The sequence below is a fragment of the Pleurodeles waltl genome, chromosome 7 (genome assembly GCF_031143425.1).
Source record: "Pleurodeles waltl isolate 20211129_DDA chromosome 7, aPleWal1.hap1.20221129, whole genome shotgun sequence".
Classification (NCBI taxonomy): domain Eukaryota; kingdom Metazoa; phylum Chordata; class Amphibia; order Caudata; family Salamandridae; genus Pleurodeles; species Pleurodeles waltl.
In genome coordinates this window covers 443,725,243-443,750,915 of record NC_090446.1, presented here as the reverse complement: position 1 = coordinate 443,750,915, position 25,673 = coordinate 443,725,243, and the positions used below count along the sequence as shown (strand labels likewise).

At 42.2% G+C, this 25,673-nt stretch overlaps 1 protein-coding gene across 1 annotated transcript in view; it reads left to right on the top strand.

Moving 5' to 3' along the window:
* The window catches only part of LOC138304157 (programmed cell death 1 ligand 1-like), a 220,068-nt gene that overhangs the window by 100,440 nt on the left and 93,955 nt on the right, over window positions 1–25,673 (top strand). The gene's annotated exons all lie outside the window — the stretch shown is intronic.

The window sequence follows — 25,673 nt, the reverse complement described above, 5'->3', positions numbered from 1 at the left end:
GCCCACATTACCATTAGCTGTAATAGGTTAGCATTCTTTCCAGCAGCAATCTCTAGCCACTTCTGCCATCTAGCAACTTCAGTACTCCTTTTTGGCACCACTGATCAGCAGTCCTTTCAGCACACTTCACTCCATGCTCCTTCTAGCACCATTACCCTAGCATAGACTCCTTTTGCCATCTTTAACATTGACTATTTCTGCGCACCACACTTTACTACCACCACAGCCCAACATTCCCCCCATGTCTCATAAATTGCCTAGTCAGTACTGAGCCTTGTCATCCAGTGGAAACAGCTGGCATTAGAAACATAATTTTCAATCACCAATCTGTATTTTCTGACTAAAATCAACTTTATTTGCGAGGGGAAGGGATGAATAAGGGAAACGCTATAGTACCAGATTATCTTGACCTAAATATTGTATGACGAAAATAGTGTGTTGTAAATAAAGTAATTTAAAATTTACATGGAAAGGGAAAATATTTTGTATTTAGAACCAAATATTTGTGTGAGGCAACACCTGAGGCAACGTTTTTTTAACAAACAACCGAGGGAAGCAGTTGGACTTGATTTTCTGTTCAGAGTCACCCCTAATGTTTTCTTTTTGCCTTCACCCCTCCTGTTTTCTGAAACGGTTTTTGTTGGCATTTAGGACTCTGAACATTTTACTACTGCTAACCAGTGCTAAAGTGCTTGTGCTCTCCCCCTATAACATAGAACAATTGGTTTACACTTGATTGGTTCATTTCATTTACTTGTAAGTCCCTCGTATATAGTACATGGGTACCCAAGGCCTGTAAATTAAATGCTATTAGTGAGTAGCAGCACTCATTGTGCCTCTCACTAAAAGAAGCATTTTAAATCACGTCTCAGACCTGCCATTGCAGCCTGTAGTGCATATTTAAACTGCCAATTCAACCTGACTAAATAAACATGTGTTTTTAGGTTTTACATGTCCTGGTAGTGAAAAACTCCTCAATTCGTTTATGACTAATGTAAGGCCTACTTCTCCCATAGGATAACATGGGCTACTTTATTATATTTATTAAGTGCTAACTTTTGATTGGGAGCAGGTTTGAATATCATTTTTGGACTCAAACCAATTATAATTTAAAATCCTCTTGAAAGGTAGAGGCTGATTTCATATTACAATTTAAAAAATGCCACTTTCAGAAAGTTGAGAAGGGTATATCGAGATTTGGGTCTTGTGTTTGCTGTGCCACTGGAATCAAGGTATACTTTGGGCTAGACTTTTCCCATGAGGAGCAGGGTCAAGGCTGATGTGCATATGGCTGGGTCCAAACTGAGGCGGGATTGTAGTCAAGGCATGACAGATTGGGATGTGACCTGAGTGATTGCCAATGGCTGATATTAATTCAGGCATTCCATCCATTACCATGTTGTTGTTGCAGTTGACTCCCTAAGTGAGATGGGTATGCCCAGACATAGGTCCCATGCCCACTGTGCCACTGAATTAAAGCTATACCTGGCTAAGGAACCCTTATCAGGGTGAAAGTGGCCTTAGGTTGCTTGCATTTTGGTTCAGGGAAGACACAGCTTGGCAGTTTGGGTCGGACTGTTCCCACGAGGAGCATGGCCAAGGTTGATTTACATATGGCTGGGTATACTGAGGCGGCATGGTGAGTGAAAAAGTATGGATTGAGATGCTCCCCGAAGTGATTGCCAGTGGCTGAGATTAATTCAAGCATTCCATCTACCACCTTGTTGTTGTTACAGCTGACACTGTAAGTTAGACAGGCATGCCTAGACTTGGGCCTATGCTCACTGTGCCACTGGAGCCAAGCTATACCTGGTGGATGAGCCATAATCAGGACAAATAAAGCCCTCAGTTGCTTATGTTCTGGTTCAGGAAGGACCTGGCTTGACAGTTCGGGCTGGACTGTGGCCATTAGGAGCAGGGTCAAGACTGATTTCCATATGGCAGCTCCAAACTGAGGTAGCATGGTGGTGAAACACAATGGATTGGGATGCGGCCAGAGTGATTTCCAGTGGCTGAGAATAATTCAAGCATTCCATTCATCACCTTGTTTTTGCAGTTGACGCCCTGAGGGGCATATTTATACTCTGTTAGCGCCGAACATGAGTCAAAAATTTTGACGCACATTCGGCGCAAACCTTACACCATATTTATACTATGACGCCCGACCCCGCAAACGTCAAAATTCCTCAGTGTGCGTCATTTTCTGGATGCGGGAAACCACCTTGCGTTAATAACATGCAAGGTAGGCGTTCCCGCCCAAAAAATGACTTTAAGGCCTGTGCGCCTTATTTATACTCCTGCGTCATTTTGCCGCACAGGAGGGGGCGGGCCTTACAAAACGGTGCCCAGCCTGATGTGCGCCGTTTTTTAACGCATGGGTGAGGGCAGGCGTTAAGGGACCTGTGGGCTCATTTTCATGGTCCCTGACCATGGAAGCAGTCCACAGGTGCACTTCGCTGCCCCCAGGGCCACCCCCTGCCACCCCCACACACCACCTGGAGGACACCCATGGATGTGGGGACCCATCCCAGGTAAGTATAGGTAAGTTGAGGTAAGTATTCTTTTAAAAAAAAAATAGTGCCATGGGGGGGTCTAACTTGGGCCCCCCTACATGCCACTGTGCCCAATGGCCATGGCCATTGGGCAGGGGGGCATGACTCCTGTCTTTGCTAAGACAGGAGTCATTTCAATGGTGGCTGTGTGTCAAAAAATGGCGCAAGTCCGGTTAGAGCCAGGATTTTTTACTCTAACCTGACTTGCACCACTTTTTGACGCACAACCCCCATTTTTCAGGGAAGACACAGCTTGGCAGTTTGGGTCGGACTGTTCCCACGAGGAGCATGGCCAAGGTTGATTTACATATGGCTGGGTATACTGAGGCGGCATGGTGAGTGAAAAAGTATGGATTGAGATGCTCCCCGAAGTGATTGCCAGTGGCTGAGATTAATTCAAGCATTCCATCTACCACCTTGTTGTTGTTACAGCTGACACTGTAAGTTAGACAGGCATGCCTAGACTTGGGCCTATGCTCACTGTGCCACTGGAGCAAAGCTATACCTGGTGGATGAGCCATAATCAGGACAAATAAAGCCCTCAGTTGCTTATGTTCTGGTTCAGGAAGGACCTGGCTTGACAGTTCGGGCTGGACTGTGGCCATTAGGAGCAGGGTCAAGACTGATTTCCATATGGCTGCTCCAAACTGAGGTAGCATGGTGGTGAAACACGATGGATTGAGATGCGGCCAGAGTGATTTCCAGTGGCTGAGAATAATTCAAGCATTCCATTCATCACCTTGTTTTTGCAGTTGACGCCCTGAGGGGCATATTTATACTCTGTTAGCGCCGAACATGAGTCAAAAATTTTGACGCACATTCGGCGCAAACCTTACACCATATTTATACTATGACGCCCGACCCCGCAAACGTCAAAATTCCTCAGTGTGCGTCATTTTCTGGATGCGGGAAACCACCTTGCGTTAATAACATGCAAGGTAGGCGTTCCCGCCCAAAAAATTACTTTAAGGCCTGTGCGCCTTATTTATACTCCTGCGTCATTTTGCCGCACAGGAGGGGGCGGGCCTTACAAAACGGTGCCCAGCCTGATGTGCGCCGTTTTTTAACGCATGGGTGAGGGCAGGCGTTAAGGGACCTGTGGGCTCATTTCCATGGTCCCTGACCATGAAAGCAGTCCACAGGTGCACTTCGCTGCCCCCAGGGCCACCCCCTGCCACCCCCACACACCACCTGGAGGACACCCATGGATGTGGGGACCCATCCCAGGTGAGTATAGGTAAGTTGAGGTAAGTATTCTTTAAAAAAAAAATTAGTGGCATGGGGGGGTCTAACTTGGGCCCCCCTACATGCCACTGTGCCCAATGGCCATGGCCATTGGGCAGGGGGGCATGACTCCTGTCTTTGCTAAGACAGGAGTCATTTCAATGGTGGCTGTGCGTCAAAAAATGGCACAAGTCCGGTTAGAGCCATGATTTTTTACTCTAACCTGACTTGCACCACTTTTTGACGCACAACCCCCATTTTTCCCTACGCCGGTGCTGCTTGGTTAGAGTCATTTTTTTTTACTCTGTCCAGCCCACAGCTCCGGCTAACGTCAATCCATAAATAAGGCGCCCGCCTGGTGCGTTGGAATGGCATTAGGGGACGGTACATTTTTTTACGCAAACCAGCGCTCGCGCTGTTTGCGTCAAAAAGTATAAATATGGGCCTTAGTGTGAAGGGTATGCAGTTATGGGTCCCGAGCTCAGAGTCCTGCTGGAATCAAGCTATACATGCCTAGTCAGCCCTCATCAGGGCAAAACACATCCTAGGTTGCTTGTATCCTGGATCAGAAAGGACCTGGCTTGGCAGTTTTGGCTAGACTGTTCCCATGACGAGCATGGCCACGGCTGATTTGCATATGGCTGGGTATACTGAGGTGGCATGGTGAATGGAAAACAATGGATTGAGAGGCGGTCCCAAGCAATTGTTAGTGGCTGAGATTAATTCAAGCATTCCATCCATCACCTTGTTGTTGTTACAGTTGATGCTGTAACTGCCATGGTTATGCCTAGACGTGGGCCCTGTCTCACTATGCCACTGGAATTAAGCTATACCTGGCAGATGAGCCCTTGTCAGGGCAAAACTAGTCCTCAGTTGCTTATAGTCTGGTTCAAGGAGGATCTGGCTTGGCACTTCTGGCTGGACGATTGCCATGAGGCGCAGGGTTAAGGCTGATTTGCATAGGGATGGTCCCAACTGAGGTAGCATGGTGGAGAAAAACGGATTGAGATGCTTCCCAAGTGATTTCCAGTGGCTGAAATTAATTCAAGCATTTCATCCATCACCTTGTTGTTGTTGCAGTTGATGCCCTTAGTGTGACGGGTATGCCTAGATGTGGGTTCCGTGTCAGAATCCCACTGGACTCAAGCTGTACCTGCCTAATGAGCTCTCATCAGGGTAAACACATCCTAAGTTGCTTGTATTTTGGATCAGGAAAGACCTGGCTTGGCAGTTTAGGCTCAACGGTTGCCATGAGGAGAAGGGTTAAGGCTGATTTGCATATGGTTGGTCTTAACTGAGGTATTGTGGTGAAAAACATTGGATTGTGATGCGGCCCGAGTGATTTCCAGTGGCTGAGATTAATTCAAGCATTCCATCCATCACTTGTTGTTGTTGCAGTTGACACCCTTTGTGTGGCAGGTATGCCCAGATGTGGGTCCCTTGCTCAGAGTCCTGCTTGAATCAAGCTGCACCTGCTTAGTGAGTCCTCATCAGATCGAAACACATTATCGGTCGCTTGTATTCTGGATCAGGAAGGACCTGGCTTGTAGGTTTTGGCTGGACTATTCACTTGAGGAGCATGGCCAAGGTTGATTTTCATATAGCTGGGTATGCTGAGGTGGTATGGTGGGTGAAAAACAATGGATTGAGGAGCGGCCCTAAGCAATTGCCAGTGGCTGAGATTAAGGTCGGAGCCATTTATGTCTTGGACCTGCAGTTTTTGTACAAAAAAGCAAATAGTGTAATATTGTGTCCTTACCCTCTAAAGTGCATATGCAGTCTTGCAACAGAGGTGCCACCCATTTGGAGTGGTACAATATATTTGGCAATATTCTTAGCCTAAACTTTATATATAAAGTAGGTTTCCGTTCTGGGTGTAAAAAAAATCCTGGTATGTGGTTCAGCTAGGTGTGTAACGCTCAAATAGATAGCAGTTAGGGGGTTCACAATGTTGCTAGTAGCAGTAAATATTGTGTGCCAATGTGCCTTCTTATTGACCGAAAGGCTCTCGCTGTTTATTTGGCTAGGGTCTCACCAGAAATAGCTCAGGCCTAGTTCACTAAGAACTTTGTTTACATGTTACCCTCAACAATACCTCTTTGTGCATTCTATAGCAGTATTTCCATGGTGGATTGCAGGTGCACAGTTGACAAATGGTTCCTGTTTAATCAAATCCAGTATAGGACAGCAATTAAGGCAGCTACATCTGATATCAGATGGATACCCAGTTCTACACAGAAGGGATGTAGTGGGGTACCAGGGCACAGTTTAAACACGGGACACAAAATATTTTTTCCACTGTTTGCAAATCCCTAGATCTAATATAGCCCCTACCTCTGCATCATAGAGAGCTGTTGGAAGGGTTTTCTACTTATAAATCTTCAGAGTGATAGTTAACAGCTGACTTGTTACAGCATGCTCTAAATTTAACAATGATTTTCTCAAGGTGGGGCTGCCAATTAAGTGATCAATGAAAGCCCAACCCCAAACAATCCAACTGGGTGACCTTTTCTTTTTTTAAAAGTTTAATCAGCTTTATTGAGAGAACCATTCGTAAAAGAAAATCCAATTAAATATGTATAATGAGGTTACTATACTTTTTAAAATATAAACAAAACTGTTTACATTTTGTATTATAAGAGGGATAAAAATCGAAGGGTGGGGAAAAATGTTAATGCTAAAGACCAAGTAATAACAAAAATAATTAATTAAAAAAACATAAACATTTGATATGAATGGTAGAAAAGGTAAAAAATAGATATGAGTATGCCGAGATTACAACAGTTTACAGTAGTTTGACATTTTTTGAGTGACTATAGTTAGTTTGTTTTCGCACACTATTATCTAAAGATTTAATTAATGGTAACCAATACAAATCTTTATTAACTGTGGTAATGACAAATTTGCAAAAGCAGTATCTAGTCTATGATAATGACAAACATTATACCATCAAGCTTTAAATGAAATATTAGATGAACAATTCAAGTCGATTGTAACTTGCTGAAAGGCTAAAGCCATCATGAGATCTAACAATTTATTATCATGAATATCTGATTTAGTATTGTCAGAAACACTATCTAAAAAAAGTATTAAAGGGGAGATGGAGCACTTTATAATAAAGATGTTTGTGAGTTGAGACCAAACTTTCTCCCAAAAGGAAGCGGTAGGTGCACAGTTGAAAAGGAGGTGCATCAAATCTCCATTAGGGTGACCGCATAACCAGCAGGTACTATCGTTAGTATTTGAGAATTTGGCAATAGATGTAGGTGTGCGGTAAAGTCTGTGATATAAAGAATAAAGATTGAATAGAGACAGCCGCTTTGGAAACTTTATGAAATCTAGACCTTATTTTTTAATTCTACCTTATATATTACTCTAGACAAATCCGGAGAAAAGAAATACTTGTAAATACGGGAGGCTTTAGGAGTAGAAGTTAGAATATTATAGAAGAGTCAGATGATGAAGACATGGGATCTATTGGTTGTGAGTGAAGACTATCCAAAATGATATTCATGAGAACAGAGAACTTATAGAAGTATGTGCAAGGACAATTAAATGATCTCTGGAATTGTGGGAAGGAGCGAGATGTAACACTATCAAATAAATCGCAAACCTACATGATACCTTCTTGCCTCCAGGACTTCCAATACTGGGATTTGTTATTGATAGTGATAAGTTGATTATACTATAAAGGAGACTGTAAAAACGAATCTTGAGACAAAAGTTGCATTAGATGACTTGGTTTAAACAGGAAACAAGAATGTTTAAACAGTGGTGAAGATGTGATAATGTTCTTAGCAGTAAAAGAGAGAACGTATGTAGGCGAAAAAGGAGCAAGTAGAGAATATTCAATATCAATCCATAGGGGAGTACATGAGGAAGGTAAAGTAGAGAGACACTTGTGGGTATATACTTTTTGGTGCAAAACTGCACTAACCCAGTTTTGCACCTAAAAGTTTAGCACCAGCTTGAACCATTCCTGAGCACCAGCCAGACGCCATATTTATGGAATGGCGAGCCAGTGCAAAGGGTGGGCTAGCGTGAAAAAAACATGACGTTAGCCAGGTGGGGCTGGCGGTATGAGAGAAGGGGGTTTTGCACCAAAAAATCGCGTTAGGCTGGTTAGAATAAAAAAAGATGACTCTAACCAGCCTAGCGTCATTGTTTGGTGCAAAACCATCCATACTATATGACTCCTGTCTTAGAAAAGACAGGAGTCATGCCCACTACCCCAGTGGCCAACACAGGGGACCAGTCTTCCCTGGGCATGGCCATTGCACCCTGTGCCATGCAGGGGGCCCCAAGTTGGGCCCTGATGTCACTTTAATTTAAAAAAAAAGAAATTACTTACCTATACTTACCCTACTTACCTGGGATGGGGTCCCCTATCCTCTGGTGTCCATCTGGTGTGGGTGGGGTGGGGGTCCTGGGGCTTGAGGAGGGCACCTGTGGACCCATTCCATGGTGTTTAACCATGGAAATGGGTCCACGGGTCACTTAACACCTGGTCTGAACCAGGCATTAAATAATGGAGCAAAGCAAACTTTGCACCATTATTTACCACTCCTCCCACCCGTGCGTCATTTTAGCACGGGGGATAAATATGGGGCTATGAGGTTAGCACCATTTTTTAGAAGGGAACGCCTACCTTGCATCTCATTAATGCAAGATAGGTTCACACATCTGAAAAATGGTGCAAGCTCAAATATTTTGGCGTTAGACTGGTCTAACGTCACAATATAAATATGGAGTTGGTTTTGTGCCGAATTTGTGTAAACAAAATGATGCAAAATCGGCCCAAATGGGGTAAAAGTATGACCCTTAGAGGCTTTTCTCAAGCAAAAAGCTTTAGAATAACTTGGAAAGTCTGTAAAATTAGCACCACCCTCTATGTAGCCTTCTTAAGTACTGACAATGAGAGTCTGGATTTTTTTTTATGTCATAGAAATTTTGAAAGTATAGAATCCAAAATAATTCAAGATAGGTGTAATCATCATTTTGATGGAATCAACATGACAATGCATTTCAAGAAGATAGGAGTTTGTCTATTCTGTTAACTCCTTCTTTCATATTTATTGTAATAGAGTCTTTTATAGAATTGGTGTTCTAAATGTTTAATAGTAGAACCAAATGCTTTGTGATGCTTTGCAAAATGTCTCTTCTTTTTTAAAGCAAAGTCAATGATATGACTTCTAGCTGCAGCAACAAATGTGTCCCACAGTAACTGAGGAGATGTATCAGAGGCTGCCTGAATCAGAAAAAAACTCATCTGCAAAAGAAGTAAAGGAAGAGGAAAAAGCTGGATCTAGTAAAATAGAATTGTTAAACCTCCATCTGTTGGATTTGGGATGTGCTGGGAATGGCGATTCTCAGAGGTTCACTGCATAGAGAATCAGGATTTTATTAAAGATAAGGAGGCTAGCATTATGCATAAAGCCTTTATACACCACTCCTAAGCAGCAGCTCATTTAAAGACTTAGAACCAAATGATGTAACAATAACATAGAACCAAACACAATCCATATAATCCCACAGCAGCAGCCATCTTCCTCTTTTGTTTCGTCGAAATGTTCATCCTCCTTTCTCCACTTCACAAATTTTCCCTTCAGAAAATAATAACTCCAAACTCTTATCCATTTGGAAAAAAGATAAAAAAAGTCAAGAACAAAATTTATCTTAAAATTATAAAACGTACTTAATATACAATACTCAATCTAAATTCTACAAATTTGTAGGAACAGCATATATATTTTCATATTTACAGACAATCTCCCATGGGTGGGAGAGGAGGGATAATGCTAGCCTCCTTGTCTTTAATAAAATCCTGATTCTCTATGCAGTGAACCTCTGAGAATCGCCATTTTATGTCAAGACAGGAGGCTATCATCATGCATGTTCAAAGCTTAAAACGCTAAAAATGCCACATGCTCAATAGGTTTAAAATAGAATTTCCTAAATATGTCCTCACTTGATGTTGGAAAATGGGTTATTGGTAAGGGCAGGTAGGTACCTACACCTAGCAACAAGCCACTAACCTCCACCTAGGTACAGTTAGGTCTCAGTAAATTAATCCCAGCTCAACCCTTGGTAGCTTGGCAACGAGCGTCAAGGCTTAACTTAGGAGACAGTGTGTAAAGCATTCAAATATCACAAAACAGTAATTAAATAAAACACAGGAAACAGTTTAAAAATCCAAAACCAATTTATAAAAATAGTTTATATTTTTATCTTTAAAATGACACAAAAACGAATAAAATTGGTTCAGGGGAACCGGAGATATGAATTTTTGAGGAATTATTATTTTTCTAGTGCTTAGAAACAAAAAGCGCCAATCGGGTCATCTGGTTGCACCTCGACCGGGGCAAAGTCAAAGTTTCAGGCCGACCGCGATGGAGCCCTGCTCGGCTACAAGTCGCGGGAGGCCTCGGTTAAAAAGTTACCTTCTGACTTAGTCTTTATTTTGAAGATTTTCTTCACCGGGACGAACCTGCCAGTTGAATCCGACCTCCTGGAGCCCTTGTCCGGATACGCGATGTGGGTTTCCTCGGTGGAGATTTTTACCTTCGGACTTAGTAGTTTTTTCAAGATGAAAATCCTTCGACCGGGGTAAACCTGGATCTTGATCCGACGTCCGTGGAGCCCTTCTCGGATACGATGGCTGGGAGGTCCCGGTCAACTTTTTACCTTCGGACTTAGTCTCTTTTTCGGATGTTTTTCTTTACCGGGACGAACCACCAAGTCAGGCCGGGTCGCGGTTGAGGCAAGCCGGCTAGAATTTCCGCGGCGGGTCGGTCCCTCTCTGGAGTTTTTTTACAACATTTTTCAAATCTTCTCCAAACTTCTGGGGCTTCACCCAGATGTTCTTTTAAGGTTCTTTTGGGGTCCACAGCTCACCCCAAGGGTCCAGAAGTTCTGTGATGGTCCTTGGGGGGTGTGGACTTCAACTCCCAGAATGCACCTGGCGCAAACTCCTTTTTGGCCACTGGGCAGTGGTCAACTGGTCTCTTTTTTCAGGAGTTGGTGCAGGGGACTCTGGATAGCAATTTTTCACCTGTAGCAAACAGGGAGTCCCTCCTTGAACCAGTTGAAGCCAGGCAAAGTCCTTCTTGTGGTGAAGCCCAAGTGTGCAGCTGGTGCAGTCCTTCTGAGTGCAGGTTCCAGGTGCAGGCCAGGGGTCCAGCAGGGCAGTCCTTCTTCTCCTTTAGTTCTTTTCTTCTTGAAATCTGGTGGGGATCTGAGGTGTGGGGTCAGGTCTGCCAGTTTTATCCTTGCTCCTGGGTGAAAAGCAGGGGGGTCCTGGTTCTCCAATCAGGTACAGGGTCGTCCCCCTGTGATGACCACTTCCTGGGAAGTGTGGCAAAAATCCATCCCAGAAGGCAACAGTCTCTAAAAATCCAACATGGATGAATCTGATTTTTGGAGGTTACATCTGGCTGAGCCCACCCACTGGTGTGGCTAAAAATCATAAACACACCCCTCTCCTGCCCTCTCCTAATCTAATCAAGGGGGCACCTAGTTGTCTGGGGTTGCAGGATGTGGGGGTGTTGCTGGGTGCTCCAGATGTCCTTCTCTGCCTTTGAAGACCAGTTTGGCAGCCCTCCCCCTTCCTGCCTCACCATCTGCTGAGGGGAGATTCTCTCCCCCAAGCACATTCCTTTGTGTGAAGCCAGGCCACTTCACACCTCATCAAGGCAGCTTTGGCTAAGCTGCTGCAGGCTGGCCAATCAGAGCACAGCAGCAAAAACAATGCAGGGCTGAAATTGGCAACTTTTTAGGTAAAGTCTAAACTTTTTACCTGAACAAGTTATATTAAATCCCACAACTGGAAGTTGTGGGATTTATTACAACAATTAATTTGATACCAAATTCTTGGTATGCAACATTTAAGGAGACTTTAAAATTTAAAATAAAGTCTCCCCATTCTAGCCTATGAAGGCCATTTACTTCAATGAGGGAAAAACGAATTTGGCTGTTTTTACCTCACCAGGGTTCATAAATCTATTTTTATAAAGTCCCTGCTTATAGTTACATGGCACCCAGCCCTAGGGGCACATAGGGCACACCTTAGGGGTGACTTATATGTAAAAATAAGGTAGTTTAAGACTTTGGAACTACTTTTAATTCCAAAGTCGAATTTGCATATAACTTTAATTTAAAAGCAGCCAGCAAGGCAGGCCTGCCTTTAAAATGACACTGGGCACCTCAGCAGTGCACCTAGGTGTGCACCACCTATGCTGTGGTCCCTAAACCTACATGCCCTACCATATACTAGGGACTTATAGGTAGGTTAACTTAGCCAATTATAATTAGCCTAATTTGCATATCCATTTTACACAGAGCACAGGCCCTGGGACTGGTTAACAGTACCCAGGGCACCATCAGAGTCAGGAAAACACCAGCAAAAAGGGGAAAATGGGGGCAAAAAGTTAGGGGGCCTCTGCAATCAGCCCTGTTTTCTCACACTTGACCAATCAGCTGCTTTCATAATTTCCTCCAACTTTCCACCTCTCAATAAGGTTTTAGAAGCCATAGCACCCCTTACGGAATGTGCTGTATACTTGTTCAAATCTATACCAGCCTCTCTCATCACATTTTTAATCTGGCAATTGTAGCTGTTGAAGCTGCCTTAAAGGGTTTCATATAAGAAAATTAAAAGTTGATTTGTTCCATCTGATCTATGCTCACACATCCTGTTTTCATATTCCTTAATACACCTTACTACGCATAATTCTGGATGTTCATCAAACCTTGGATAAAATATATTTTCCGTCATAGTCTTAGATCTATTCCTTACCTCAAATAGGACTCCCTGTGGTTGATAAAATCTACATGAAATCTCAAGTGCCTTGACATCTGAGACTCTTTTAAAAGATATCATATATAATAATGTTATCAGTTTCCCTGCCAATTGTTTATTTGTCAAATATTTATTATAAGACCATTTCCTAAACACATCAAATACCATCCTTACGTCCCTTAAAGTAGAATATTCATTTTTTGGTGGTCTTTTCAATCTGATACCTTTCATGTTTTTACATATTAATGTATGCCTTCCAATAGCAGAACCATCAACCAAACTGTGTCCAACTGCAATTGGTGACCTATAACAATTAATAGTTCTATAAGACATCCCTTTCCTAAACAACTCTGCTAAAAAAACTAGCTACCATAACTACATTTGTCTCCACGGGATCCAGATTCCTCTCAGTGCACCAACATAACCAAACCTTCCATGCGCTTCTATATCTCCTCCTTGTACCTGGAGCCCATGATTCATATAATAACTCTGAAGCTTCTCCAGATAGTTCTGTGAAGCATTCATTTCTCCTGAAATTTTCCAAACTAGAAGGTTGAGCATTCCCAACTCTACTAAAGGATGCTCCTGATCGTCTACATATTTTAAAACTCCCTTGCATGCCTCTATCATAACTGGATCGCCCACTGCTAATTCCATAACCAATAGAAACCACACTTGCGTTGTCCAAAATAGGGTCTCTAGAACCAACTGACACCTCTGTCTCCTCACCTGTACGACAACTCTCTGAATCATACAAAAAGGAGGAAGGCATAACCCTTAAACTTGCTCCAATCCAGACTGAAAGCATCCACTGCTTTCGCCCCTGGATCTGGACGTCAACTCACATAACTCTCCGAATGATTTGTTAACAGTGAAGCAAAAAGATCTACTTCCAAAAGTCCCCAAATCCTGACTATCTGCTGAAATACAAAAGGCATGAGTTTCCATTTGCTGTAATCCCAAATATATTGGGAACCCCAATCTGATCTCGTATTTTTCTCTCCCGGTAAATACTGTGCTGTCACCTGTATCTTCTGTTCCATGCAAAACTCCCAAAAATTATTTTTGACCTGTTGCCTCCTAACTTGTTTATATATGTCACAGCTGAAATGTTGTCCATTTTCAAAAGAATTGAACACCCTTTTCAATTGCTCCCTGAAACTCTGAATTGCTAATTCTCCTGCCCTCAATTCCAGACAATTTGTGTGATCTTCCCTTTCTTTGCTGTTTGGTTTGCCTCCCATCATTTGTGTTCTGTTACTTCATCCCAACCTAGTGTACTCATGTCTGTTTCCCAAACATACTCACGTGTTAATACGAATATGGCTTTCCCATTCCAAGCCTGCACATTTTTTAACCACCAATTTAATTCCTCCACTGCATCCTCTGAAATGTTTACCATATCCCCATACCATAACCCTTGTGCCAATCCTAGATGTTTTATCCTCTGGAGTGCTCTGTAATGTAATGGCCCTGGGAAAATTGCTTGAATTGAGGCTGATAGCAAACCAATTGTTCTTGCCAATTCTTTTAAAGTGATAGTACTTTTCCTCAATACATTCTTTATCTCCCTTTTTATCAAGGCAATCTTCCTGTCTGGCAATTGTAATTGTCTCTCTACCGTATCTATTACAAACCTTCAAACTTCCATCCTCTGCTACGGTAAAAGAACTGACTTCTCTTGGTTGATTAAGAAACCCAAATCCTCCAGAATGCCTACAGTCATCCGCACATGTTCCAAAAGTAATGAACTTTCCTGACTCATAATCAGGATATCGTCCAGATAGATAATCAATCTTATTCCTCTTTCTCTCAAGAAACCTACTGTCAATCTCATCACCTTTGTAAAACACCAAAGTGCTGAAGATAGACAGAATGGAAGACAAGTGAACTGATATAATTGTCCTTCCTACCTGAACTGTAAAAACTTCTGGCTGTGAAAATTCATGGGAATCATGAAATAAGTGTCTTTTAAGTCTATTTTTGCCAACCAATCCCGCTCTTGCAGTATATCCCTCAGAATATGAATCCCTTACATTTTGAAATGTCTGTACAGTACACATCTATTTAAACTTCTCAAATTTATCACAGGTCTCCAACCTTTGTCTTTCTTTTCTACTACAAACAAAGTACTTACAAACACTCTCCTCGTATCGTCTACCTTCACAATTGACCCTTTCTCCACCATGCCATGAATTTCCTGTAATACAACTTCTCTGATCTCTTTTTGAAAACATAACTCCCTTGGTTCCTTCTCTTGATATGGATAATCCTGAAACTCTGTTGTGTAACCCTTTATCGTCTCTAGGACCCAACAATTGTTTGTTACTTTTTCCTAATTCTTTACAAACATTTGTAATATCCCTGCAATTCCTCCCAGGCAAGAACCAATTCTAATCTTCATACTCACCTTATCCCGAAATTGATCCTGAACTGTTGGTTTGACTGCGTCCACGACCTGCTCTTCCTCTACCTCCTCTACCTTTTTGAGGATAGAATGAATTGGCTGAATAACTGCCCCTAAATGATCCTCATCCATAACCGCTTGGGCCCCTATAGAATTGTCGGCCGAAAGAATGGCCCCTTCTTCCTGCCCTGCAATATAACTTTCCATCACCAAAAACTTTCCTCATTTAAAAATGAGCTTTATCTAAAGCTGTAAAAGTATGCACATATTTGCTTAGAGCCTTAATCATGCCATCCCCAAAAAGCAGTTATTTTGTTTCCTCAGAAGACGACTCCTTTGCCAATTCTCCCAATTTTGGGCTTATTTTCAATAAAATCGCCCTTCTTCTCTCATGAATGAGGCATGCATTAGCATTCCCTAAAAAACAAATTGCTCTTTGGCTCCAACCTCTTAATAAATTAATATCCAAATCTCTGCCTTTTACATAAGATTCCTCCACCATATTGAAAGTCCTGGCTAAAGATCACAGAACATCCAGTAACTTTTCCTGGCACTGTTTTAGAGATCTTTCCAAACCTTTGCATGGATCCCAACCAAGTTTAAAAAGGTTAGTAATTAAATCTGGATCTAGGTTAGGAGTCATAGAATCTTTCTCCCCAATTACTTGGTGCGAACATTCTGCCCTCATCACATTCCTTTCAGACCTTTCCAAAGGTTTTCACATTTTCTGTCTTAAATATTCAGCAACATGATGCATAGGCCACCATTCTGCACTTCACAGATGTTTAACATCTGAGGGCTCAAATAAGGTATGACCCAAAGGATCTTGAACCTGACTTTCTTCCCTGTTTACTTCCCTTCTAGAATATCAAACTCATCCAAATCATTCTCATCATTCAGATCAAGGATATACTCATCATATTCATCTGAATATTTCTTAATTTTCCTGGTGGATTCTCCAGTCATATCCTTTGCAGGGTTAACCTGCCTCTCCATTGTGCCACTTTGGACACCTGAAACCAATTTATTTTTAATTAATGGACATCCCCTTTCAAAATGTATGTCTCCTGTATGCTTTCTTTTCTCCAAACATTTCCCACCTGGACCTCTTTCTTCATATTCCTCATCATCTGATAAGGACCAATACTGATCTTCCTCAAATATTCTACTCTTCTTATTACATTCTTTCCATAACTTAGACAGTGCTGATTTTACACTCTCTCCAACTTCCTTAGATATTAACTTCTTAATATTCTATTCCTGAGAATCCCTGCTAGATATTTCCATCTCCTCGGCCATGTTATTCAGTATCTGTCAATCTACTTATCTCGATCCTTCCCTGGCTCCTTCTCTATTTATTTATTTTTTTAAACTTGTTGTAAAACAAATTAAAAAACGGTGCCTGAAACTTAAGGTTTCCCGAAATACTAATTAATTTCAATTAATATTCCAGTGTTGTACACTTCCCCTTTGATATGTCAACTGCAACGGCTCTCCGAAGTGTGTAGCCCGTTGCCAAGCAACAGTACGACATGACGTGCATACGTCGTTCAGGAAAACAGTAAAAGGTCTTGACCCATTGAGAAAAAGAAGAAATCTCAAGCACGCAAACGCGTGCGCATAGAAAAGTTCAAACACACCTCTTAAACAGAAAGAGGACGAATCATGCTGATAAAAGAAGAAATCTCAAGCATGCGAATGTGCGCCCGTAGAACATTTCCAACGCACCCCTTAAACCAAAAGAGGATGCGCCATGCTTTGTGCACACCCGGGCTGAGCGCACGCCTGTGTGCGTCTCGTGAATTTCAAGAAATGCTGGCTCACGCGCTCCAAAGTCAACGCGCTGGCACTCACTGCCAGGCTCCACACGCGAGTGGCTCGCGCTCACATGACAACAGCAGAAAAAAAAGTTTCCTTCAACACGAAGGTAAACATATTCTCCTTTCTTTTTTTTCTTTTTTTTCTTTTTTAAATGAAAAATACCTTAAATATTGCTTAAGACCCACAACAATGAAAAAATAATTAACTAAACCCTAATAAATGCAACGAAAAAGCAATATTAAACACATTTAAATATTACAAGTCACTAAAAATACCCAAAAATTGGTAAAACTCTAAGAATACATAGTAAATCATACAAGCATTTGAAACTTAACAAATTATCAAATAATTCTACAACAAAGAAAGAGACTACTAATCTGCACAGAAGCAGCAAACAAAAGAGGAAGATGGCTGCTGCTGTGAGATTATATGGATTGTGTTTGGTTCTATGTTATTGTTACATCATTTGGTTCTAAGTCTTTAAAGGAGCTGCTGCAAAGGAGTGGTGAATAAAGGCTGTATGCATAATGCTAGCCTCCTGTCTTGACATAAAATAAATCTAGATCTGTAATAACTGGAGCATGGTCAGAGATTACAATATGCTCAATAGTAGAGGTGATAAGGTTTTGGGAGAATGATTTGCTGACAAAAATATGATCAAGCTGAGTGAGGGAATCCATGGGGCAGGGAATAAAAAGAGAACTCCTTCAAAGAAGGGTTACAGAGCCTTGAAGAGTCTATCAGGTGTCTTTGTTACTTAGAGATGTTAGGCAGAAAATAAAAGTCTGGTTATGTAGGAGCCTAAGAGTTATAGACAGCCAAAGGAATGTCATTAATAAGTAATTTAACAACAAACCATCTACCTTCAGTATCTGTTTCTTGGGTAAAAATTGTACATTTCAGCTTTTGTGACACAAGGTAATTATTCCATTGTGAATATTAGACATTGGTGATACAAATACTGAACCAACCCAAATGTGTTTAAGTTTTAAAGCCTCCAACTCTGTGAGATGAGTTTTTTGAAGGACTTCGGCCCTCATTATGATGACAGCGGGATACCCTGCCATCAACTGTGCTGACGGTCGACGGAAGACCGCCAGCGCGGCGAAGCCCCCGCCGGCCCTATAATGATGTTCTTGCTGGGTTGGCGGGTGGAAACAGTGTTTCCGCCCGCCGGGCCAGAGGGAAACAGGGCCTTTACATTGACGCTTGCTCCAAATGGAGCTGGCACCAATGTGGCAGTGCAGCAGGTGGTGCAGCACCCGTTGCATATTTCACAGCCCAGAATTTGGGCAGTGAAATGCACGACGGGGCTGTGCATTGAAGCCCCTGCACTGCCCATGCCAGGTGCATGGGCAGTGCGGGGGCGCCCAGGGGGACTCCGAGTCACCCATTCTGCCAGCCTTTCCCTGGCGGTGTAAAAGGAACAGGCTGGCAGAATGGGACTCATAATCCGCAGGGCAGCGCTTCCCTGTTGGATCTGAAACTCCGCTACCACCAGGCTGCCTGGTGGTGGGAGCATGAAGGTGATGGTGTTTCCACTGTGGCATTTTTGCCACGATCATAACAGGGTGAGCGGACCTCCACTACTGCGGCGGTCTGCCCATCTCTGGGAGTCTGTCAGTCCATGGACCGCCAGATTCATAATGAGGGCCTAAGTCTGGATCATAGTCAGCCAAATGAGATAGAATTCTTTGTCTTTTTATAGGGTTAACAAAAGCTTTTAAATTCCAAGAAATACCTCTAAATGTTATAAATAGAAAGAACCCATGAGAGTGTACAATCTACAGTAATTACAACATGTAAATTACAAAACATAGAAAATAAGAAGGAAAGAAGTAAAGGAGCATAGTCAGTGAAAGGAAAAAAGTCATAAGGGAAGAAGAAGAGTAAAACAAGGGAAAGAAAGAGAACAGGGAGCATTGAAAAGAAATCAATAGAGGACAGTACATGTCAGGGACTGGCGACTGAGTACATGTACCTTAATGTGTGACAGGAAGGATATTGTGGTGGTGACAACACAGGTGTAGACGGCACAGCCAACAAGGGACAATGCACCTCACTGGAAAATAACATAAGGAGTTTGAAAATAATGAGAAAAAGGTTCTTGAGTACTGATAAGGGAAAATAGGAAAAAGAAGTGGATATAAAAAATCAGTGAAAGTTAGAAACATAGCGAGATACTACAAAAAAGTTCTGTGAGAAGGGACCAGCTGTGTCCATTGTATCTGTAGTATGAGAGTTTATAAATTTTGGGAGCTCAGATGGGTCTTTCAGTGAGGTGGTTTTATTTTGATAGGCAACTTTGAAGATGCAAGAATGAAATAGGCCATAACGAGCCCCTAAAGGTTGTAGCTCAGGATGAATAAAGTCTTTCCCTCTGTTGGCTATGGAAACGTCTTGCAAAAAAATATCTTTTTGCCTGACCATGTAACGTGCTTTTTGGATTTAGCTGCATTTAAGACTTTCAAATTGTCAGTGAATTACAGAAATGAAATAATCACTCTGGGAGGCTTGGCTGATGGGACTGGTGGAGAGAGACGATGACCCAATCTGTGAGCATGTTGGATGTTTAAGGTTGTGGATGTAGGTAAATCTACTTGTAGCGGCAGAGCAAAGTAAGGAAGGTTACAGGATCTGCTTCCTCTAAAACTCAGGAAGACCATAAATATGTAGATTGTTACGTATGTTAATGTTTTCTAAATCTTCGGAATGTTTTTTCAGCAGAAGAATGTCCTTTGCTAAAATAGCTATTTTAACGGTTTCATCCTGTATGTCACTGACACGCTGCTCCACCGAAGCCACTCGTGTCTCTATAACTTGCCATTTGTAGATTTTGTATCCTCCTGTTTTTCTTCCACAAATGGTCATAGGGCTCTAATTTCCTCCAATAAAGTCTCTAAAGAAATAGGAAAAAGTGATTTTTCAGGAGAAGGAGGATCTTGCTTAAGCCTTTTGTTGGTAGAGGAGGGTAGCTGGATTCTCGAAGGGGCAGTTACTGTATTTGCAGAGCGCAGAGTAACAGAATGTGCCATGCTGAGAGAAGAGATTGGACCATCCATTAAAGACAGGCCTGAGTCTGTTATCTGTATATGCCCACACTTTTCTGGTATACAGTGGTTTCTTAATTCGGCCCATACAAACTGAAAGTTATAAATCTTCAGAGTAAATACCCACAAACAAATATATATGTAAAATGATGGAAAAAAATGCTTGTATTAATATTTTCAACAGTGCCTCTGGCTGCAAGTAATAAATATATATTACCCCACTGTGCGTCGATGAGCCATTTACGACCATGTTGGTACAGCCATAAGAAGCAGTTACATAATCCTTTTGGGAGGAATGAGTAAATGTTGGTTTTCAGTGGCGGAAATAGTGAGCACAAATGAGGATATCAGCAATTAGGTCTGCTGGTGCAAGGAAGAGGGCATGAGTGACAGGATTGACAGAAGCACGTAACACTGAACTTGCCTGAAGCCGCAAATACCTACAATGGTGGGCGCATTAGTCTGAACGTCGATGTATTGTATTGTATTGTAATTGTATTTATATAGCGCTTACTAACCCTGACGAGGCGTCGAAACGCTTTTCGCTGAGTAGCACGCTACTCTGGAACCCAACAAGAATTAGTGATGGATTAGTATCGGGAAATAATGAGTACAGTTTTAGTATTATTATGAGTTAATTTGAGCCGCGGATATGAGAGTTTGTTAGTTAGATTGACTGGAGTAATGGAGGGGTGGAGGAGGAAAGAAATCCAGAACTGTTAATTGGGAGTATATCCTTAATTTACTCAACCCAAAGGCTTAGGATGACTAAAGGGGGGTGGAGGAGGGAAGAGTATGTGGAAGGGTTAGGGAGAGCATAGTTGCAGGGTGAGATAAATGCGGGAGAATTTAGTAGGGTTGTGTGGGAGGTCACGGTAGTAGAGTGAGGTTTGGTGAGTTAGATGTGGAAGCGGAGGGAAGAGCTTACGCAGTTGTTCAGGAGATGAAAGTAGTAGAAAGGATTTGGGATGAGTCAGAGTGAGAATGGAGGATAGTTTGATAAAGACATGACATATGATGATGTGTAGATAAGTGTGATAAGATGAGAGCAGGAATTCATAAATATCTAGTATAACAACCCACCCAGGAGCCATGCAATGACCCACGAACATGCCAAGCACAGAAACAACATATACACATACATACATATATATATACACACACATATATGTACATAAAATACATATTTAAAATCATGAGTAAATATACTTAGTTAAACAGGTTTAAAGAGTGTGTGTGTATTTTATTGTTATGACTTAGTAGCGATACATATTTTCTAAAGAAACTATAAATAACTAGAAATATACACATAATCTGAAAAAAATATTTATCAACATAGGCATATGCAGTTCATAGTTGTTTGAATATGGTGGTTATGAAGGAAAAAGCCAACTCTTGAGTAGTTTTCTGAAGACAAGAAAGTTATCTGTGGCTCTTATAGTTGGGTAATGAATTCCATAGTTTCGCTGCTTGGACGGAGAAGGATGTACCACCTATAGTGTTTTTCTTGTATGGTGGTGTTCTAAGGAGGGGTGCCAATCTTGAGCGGAGGTTTCTTTGTTGGATGTATTTGGTAATGTTGTTTCTGATAAAAAGTGGTTCTGTTCCATGTATAGCTTTGTGGGTGATACCAAGCAGCTTGAAAGTGCATCTTCTGGCAACGGGTAACCAGTGTAGTGCTCTCAAGGCAGGGGAGATGTGGGTTTGCGGCTTTACATGTAATAGTAGCCTGGCTGTGGAATTCTGGATACGTTGTAGTTTTTTCATAACAGATAGAGATGATCCATGGTAGAGGCCATTGGCATAATCCAGTTTGGATAGTACAAGCGAGATAGTAGCTTGCACCTTGTGTGGAAATCCGAGGTGGGGGAAGATGCGTCGTAAATGCTTCAAGGTGATGAAGCTTGTTCGTGCTAATTTGTCCACATGGGCATTCATAGTTAACTTGGAATCCATGGTGATTCCTAGGTTTTTAACTTCCTTGGATAATTGAGGAGGTGGTCTGAGATCGTCAGGCCAGACGCACAGAGGGTCATCATTTTTCCAGTCACCACATATGAGTATTTCTGTTTTGGAGGCATTTAGTTTGAGATGGCTCCAGGTCACCCACTGATCAACGGCTCTGAGGCAACTGAAGATTTGTGAGTTTTCAGTGTTTTTGGGGCATTCTAATTTAAGTAGTATTTGTGTGTCATCAGCATAGTTGTAGCATGTGAGATGGAAATCATTGATCAGTTCTGGTAAAGATATCATGTAGATGTTGAAAAGCGTAGGTGAGATGATTGACCCTTGGGGGACCCCTGCTTTTGTGAGGTAGGGTTCGGACGAGAAGGGGGGCGAGTGGATGATATTAGATCTTTTTTGAAGATAGGAAGTAATCCAGTCGAGAGCAATCCCTGGTATGCCGGCTTTGTGGAGTCTTTGAGTTAGGGTGTCATGGTCAACCGTATCAAAGGCAGCTGAGAGGTCCAAGAGAAGTAGTACAGCAACTCCATTGCGGTCGACTGTGTTTTTAAGATCATCCCAGATTGCTATGAGTGCCGTTTCAGTGCTTCTTCCTGGGTGGAATCCAGTTTGGAAGTCTGAAAGTATAGAATTGTCTTCAATGAATTGTGACATCTGGGCGAATGCTGCTCTTTCTATCAATTTGCCCAGGAAAGGTCCATTTGTGATTGGTCTGTAGTTGTTGGGGTCTTGCAGGTCTAGGTTTGTTTTCTTTAATAAAGGTCGTATGTATGCCTTTTTCAGGTCTACAGGGAAAGTTCCTGAAGTTAAAGAGTTGTTGATGATTCTTCTTACAGGTGTGGCAGCAGAAGTAGATAGAAGAATGTTCTTGAAGATTTGTGGTGGGCAAGGGTCAGAAGGGCAACCAGAAGGTCTGCTTGCTTTGACCAAATCCATAAATTCATCCTGGGATATTTGTTTGAAGGATTGTAGAGGTTGGGTTGGTTTTTTCTTAGAGGGTATTTTAGGAAAGGGGTTGGTGCTGATGGTTTTCTTCTGTTTTAAAAAGGAGTCCAATGTGTCTGCCTTGGTTGTGTAGTGAGTTGCCAATTTGTTTGTGAAATCTTGAGTAGTGGGATGACTTCCTTCCATGCATGTACGTTTTCGAAATTCATTGAGAATTTTATAAAATTCCTTGGTTGTAGATTGAGCATTTTAAATTCTGTCTGAGTAGTACTTTTTTTTAGCTTTTTTGATTGATGATTTGTCTATCCTGTTAGGTTTGTGTAGCTGCAGTTTGTCTTTACTGTTGTTTGTTTTGAGCCAGGTCTGCTGCAACTTTCTGATTTGTTGCTTTATCTTTTTAAGTTCTGTGTTTCTCCAAGGTGTTGGTTTTCTTTTGTTGTGTTTAGTTTTTCTGACTGGTATTAGGATATCAAAAGCTTCCTGTAGCCACTCATAAAGTTTTGGCCCAGAATGAATTGTATCTAGATCTGTGTTTGCTGTTAGTTGTGTTTCTAAGTGATCCAAATTGAGTTTGCTCCATGGTCGATAGGTGTATGTATGTAACTAGTTGTGGGGTGTGTTGATTTGTGGAGTTGTATGTTGGAAAGTTATCATATGGTGGTCTGACCAAGTGATTGGCGTGATGCTATGAATAGTAACTAGTTCAGGCTTAGCAAAAATGACATCTAGGATGTGACCAGCGATGTGTGTGGGATTGTGTACAATCTGATGTAGGTTCAATGCAACTGGGCCAGTGTTGATAGCTTTTGGATGGGACATATTGGGTTTGTCAAACCAAATGTTTAGATCCCCAAGAATGCATAGGTTGGAGTATAGTGTAATAAGGTTTGAGACTGTGTCTAGAAAAGCATCTGGGAATGTGGAGTTGTTAGGTGGAGGTCTGTAAAGGAGGAGAAAGTTACAGGATGAAGTTGGAGTAGGGTGGCATCTGGTAAGGAGGGCTTCACAACCGTGTATGGAGATGTTGTCTGTTTTACTGAGGTTCAATGCCTGTTTGAATATAATAGCTAGTCCACCTCCTCTCTTGCCTATACGGTTTTGAGTGATGGTTTGATAGCCCGGAGGAACGGCTTCGTGCAACACTGGGGCCATGTCATCTCCCAACCAGGATTCAGTTATGAATAGTAAGTCAGGTTGTGTCTCTGTGAGCAGGTTGTAGATGTGGTGCTTGTTTTTTTAGAGTGATCAAGCATTTATGAGCTTTCAGTTTAGAAAAGGTGTGTTAGTGGTAGTGTTGTTTTGTTTAGGAGAAGGGTAAGTAGTATAATGTGAGCTTGAAGCGGGGTGTTGCTAGTTGTGATAACCGTTTGAGGCTCACAATAGTCTTGCTTTTCAATATAGTGTTCCTCTTCCAGCAGGTTAAGGAGGCATTTTGTTGGGTCTGTGTGTGTGGGTGGTGGACTTGGTGGCTGAGGGAGCCATGAGGATTGTACTGTTTTTTGTAGGGTAGTTTTATTATGTAATAGACAAGGGGATGTGAGGTTGCTATGAGTGGCATGTTTTTAATTTTGTTTGCGTTTGTTTAGTGTGGATGGAGTATGGGTTAGGGGTGGTGGAGGAGCATGTGGATCATGATGTAAGGCTCTAAATTGTGCAATGGAGGAGAGGCGAGTGAATGAAAGTTGCTGGTTTGGGGTGCTTGTGGTACGTGTTTGTGAAGAGTGAGAAAGTAGGGGTGGAGATGGGATGGAATTTGTATTCTTTGTGTAGTCCTGAGGGTGGGAGTGGGTATGATGATAAGTGTAATGTAAGTTTGTGTTGCTTTGATGTGCTGATGTTTGTGGTCGGTATTGTTTTTGTAGAATAGTGAGAGGCGATATTGGTTTAGTTGTTTTTGGTGAGGGATTTGTATGTGAGTTAGTGCTGGTAAGTGGAATTTGAGTGTTAGATGGGGTGTTGATGTGTTTTGGAGATGAATGTACGAGGCGTGTAAGAGGTGATGGATGTGTGTCAGGGGAGTTAGTATTAGTTGTGATGACTGGAAGAGGTAATATGTGTGGTGGAGTAAAATGTGGGGATTGTATGGTTGTGTGTAATTGGTGAAGAGAGGGGAAGAGTGTTTGTAGATGGTGTGTTTGAAGGCAGGGTTTGGGCATTGTTATGATGACAGGTGGTCTGTGTGGAACAAACAGCGGATAGTGTTGTTGGTTAGTATGAGCAGAGAGTGTGTATCTGGAAGGCTGAGAATGAGAGAAATGTATACTGTAGTTTTGTGTTGTGTGGGTGATGGCAGGTTGTGTTAGTGGGAGTGGACAGAGTAGTGTTGGCTGTGAGAATGCAGGTGTTTGACTGTAGTACTTGTGGGGGATATGTGTATATGTGTTGTATAAAGGGTATTGTGATGGGTGATGGGGCAATGCAATCCGTCTGTGGTCAGTTTGTGATGTATGAGTTGGATGCCTTTGTAGAATATGTGTTTGCATGTTGAGACATGTGTAGGGGCCGGAACCATTCTTGGTCCATTGAGAATTGGGCAGCATTTCTGGCCCTAGGCCCTAGTCCCTAACTGTCCCGAACAGGCCCAAACAGGCAGCTGCCCTTGTCCTCTCCGCCCTTTGCCTCTCCGCCCGGGCTGAGACGCCCTCAGTCCTAGCCTTTAATAGCCCTACTGGCCAATAAAAACTGGTACTAACCCTAGCCAATCCAATTTCAAGCCCTGATTCAAACAACTAATGGGAGACCCAGCCCTAATCACCAATCATAGCCCTATTCCTGACCACCAATCACAGCCCCAGCCCTAAAACCAGCAACCAATCAGAATCCCAGCCCTATCCACCAATCACAGCCCTAGAAACAACAGCCAATCAGAATCTCAGCCCTATCCACCAATCACAGCCCTAGAAACAACAGCC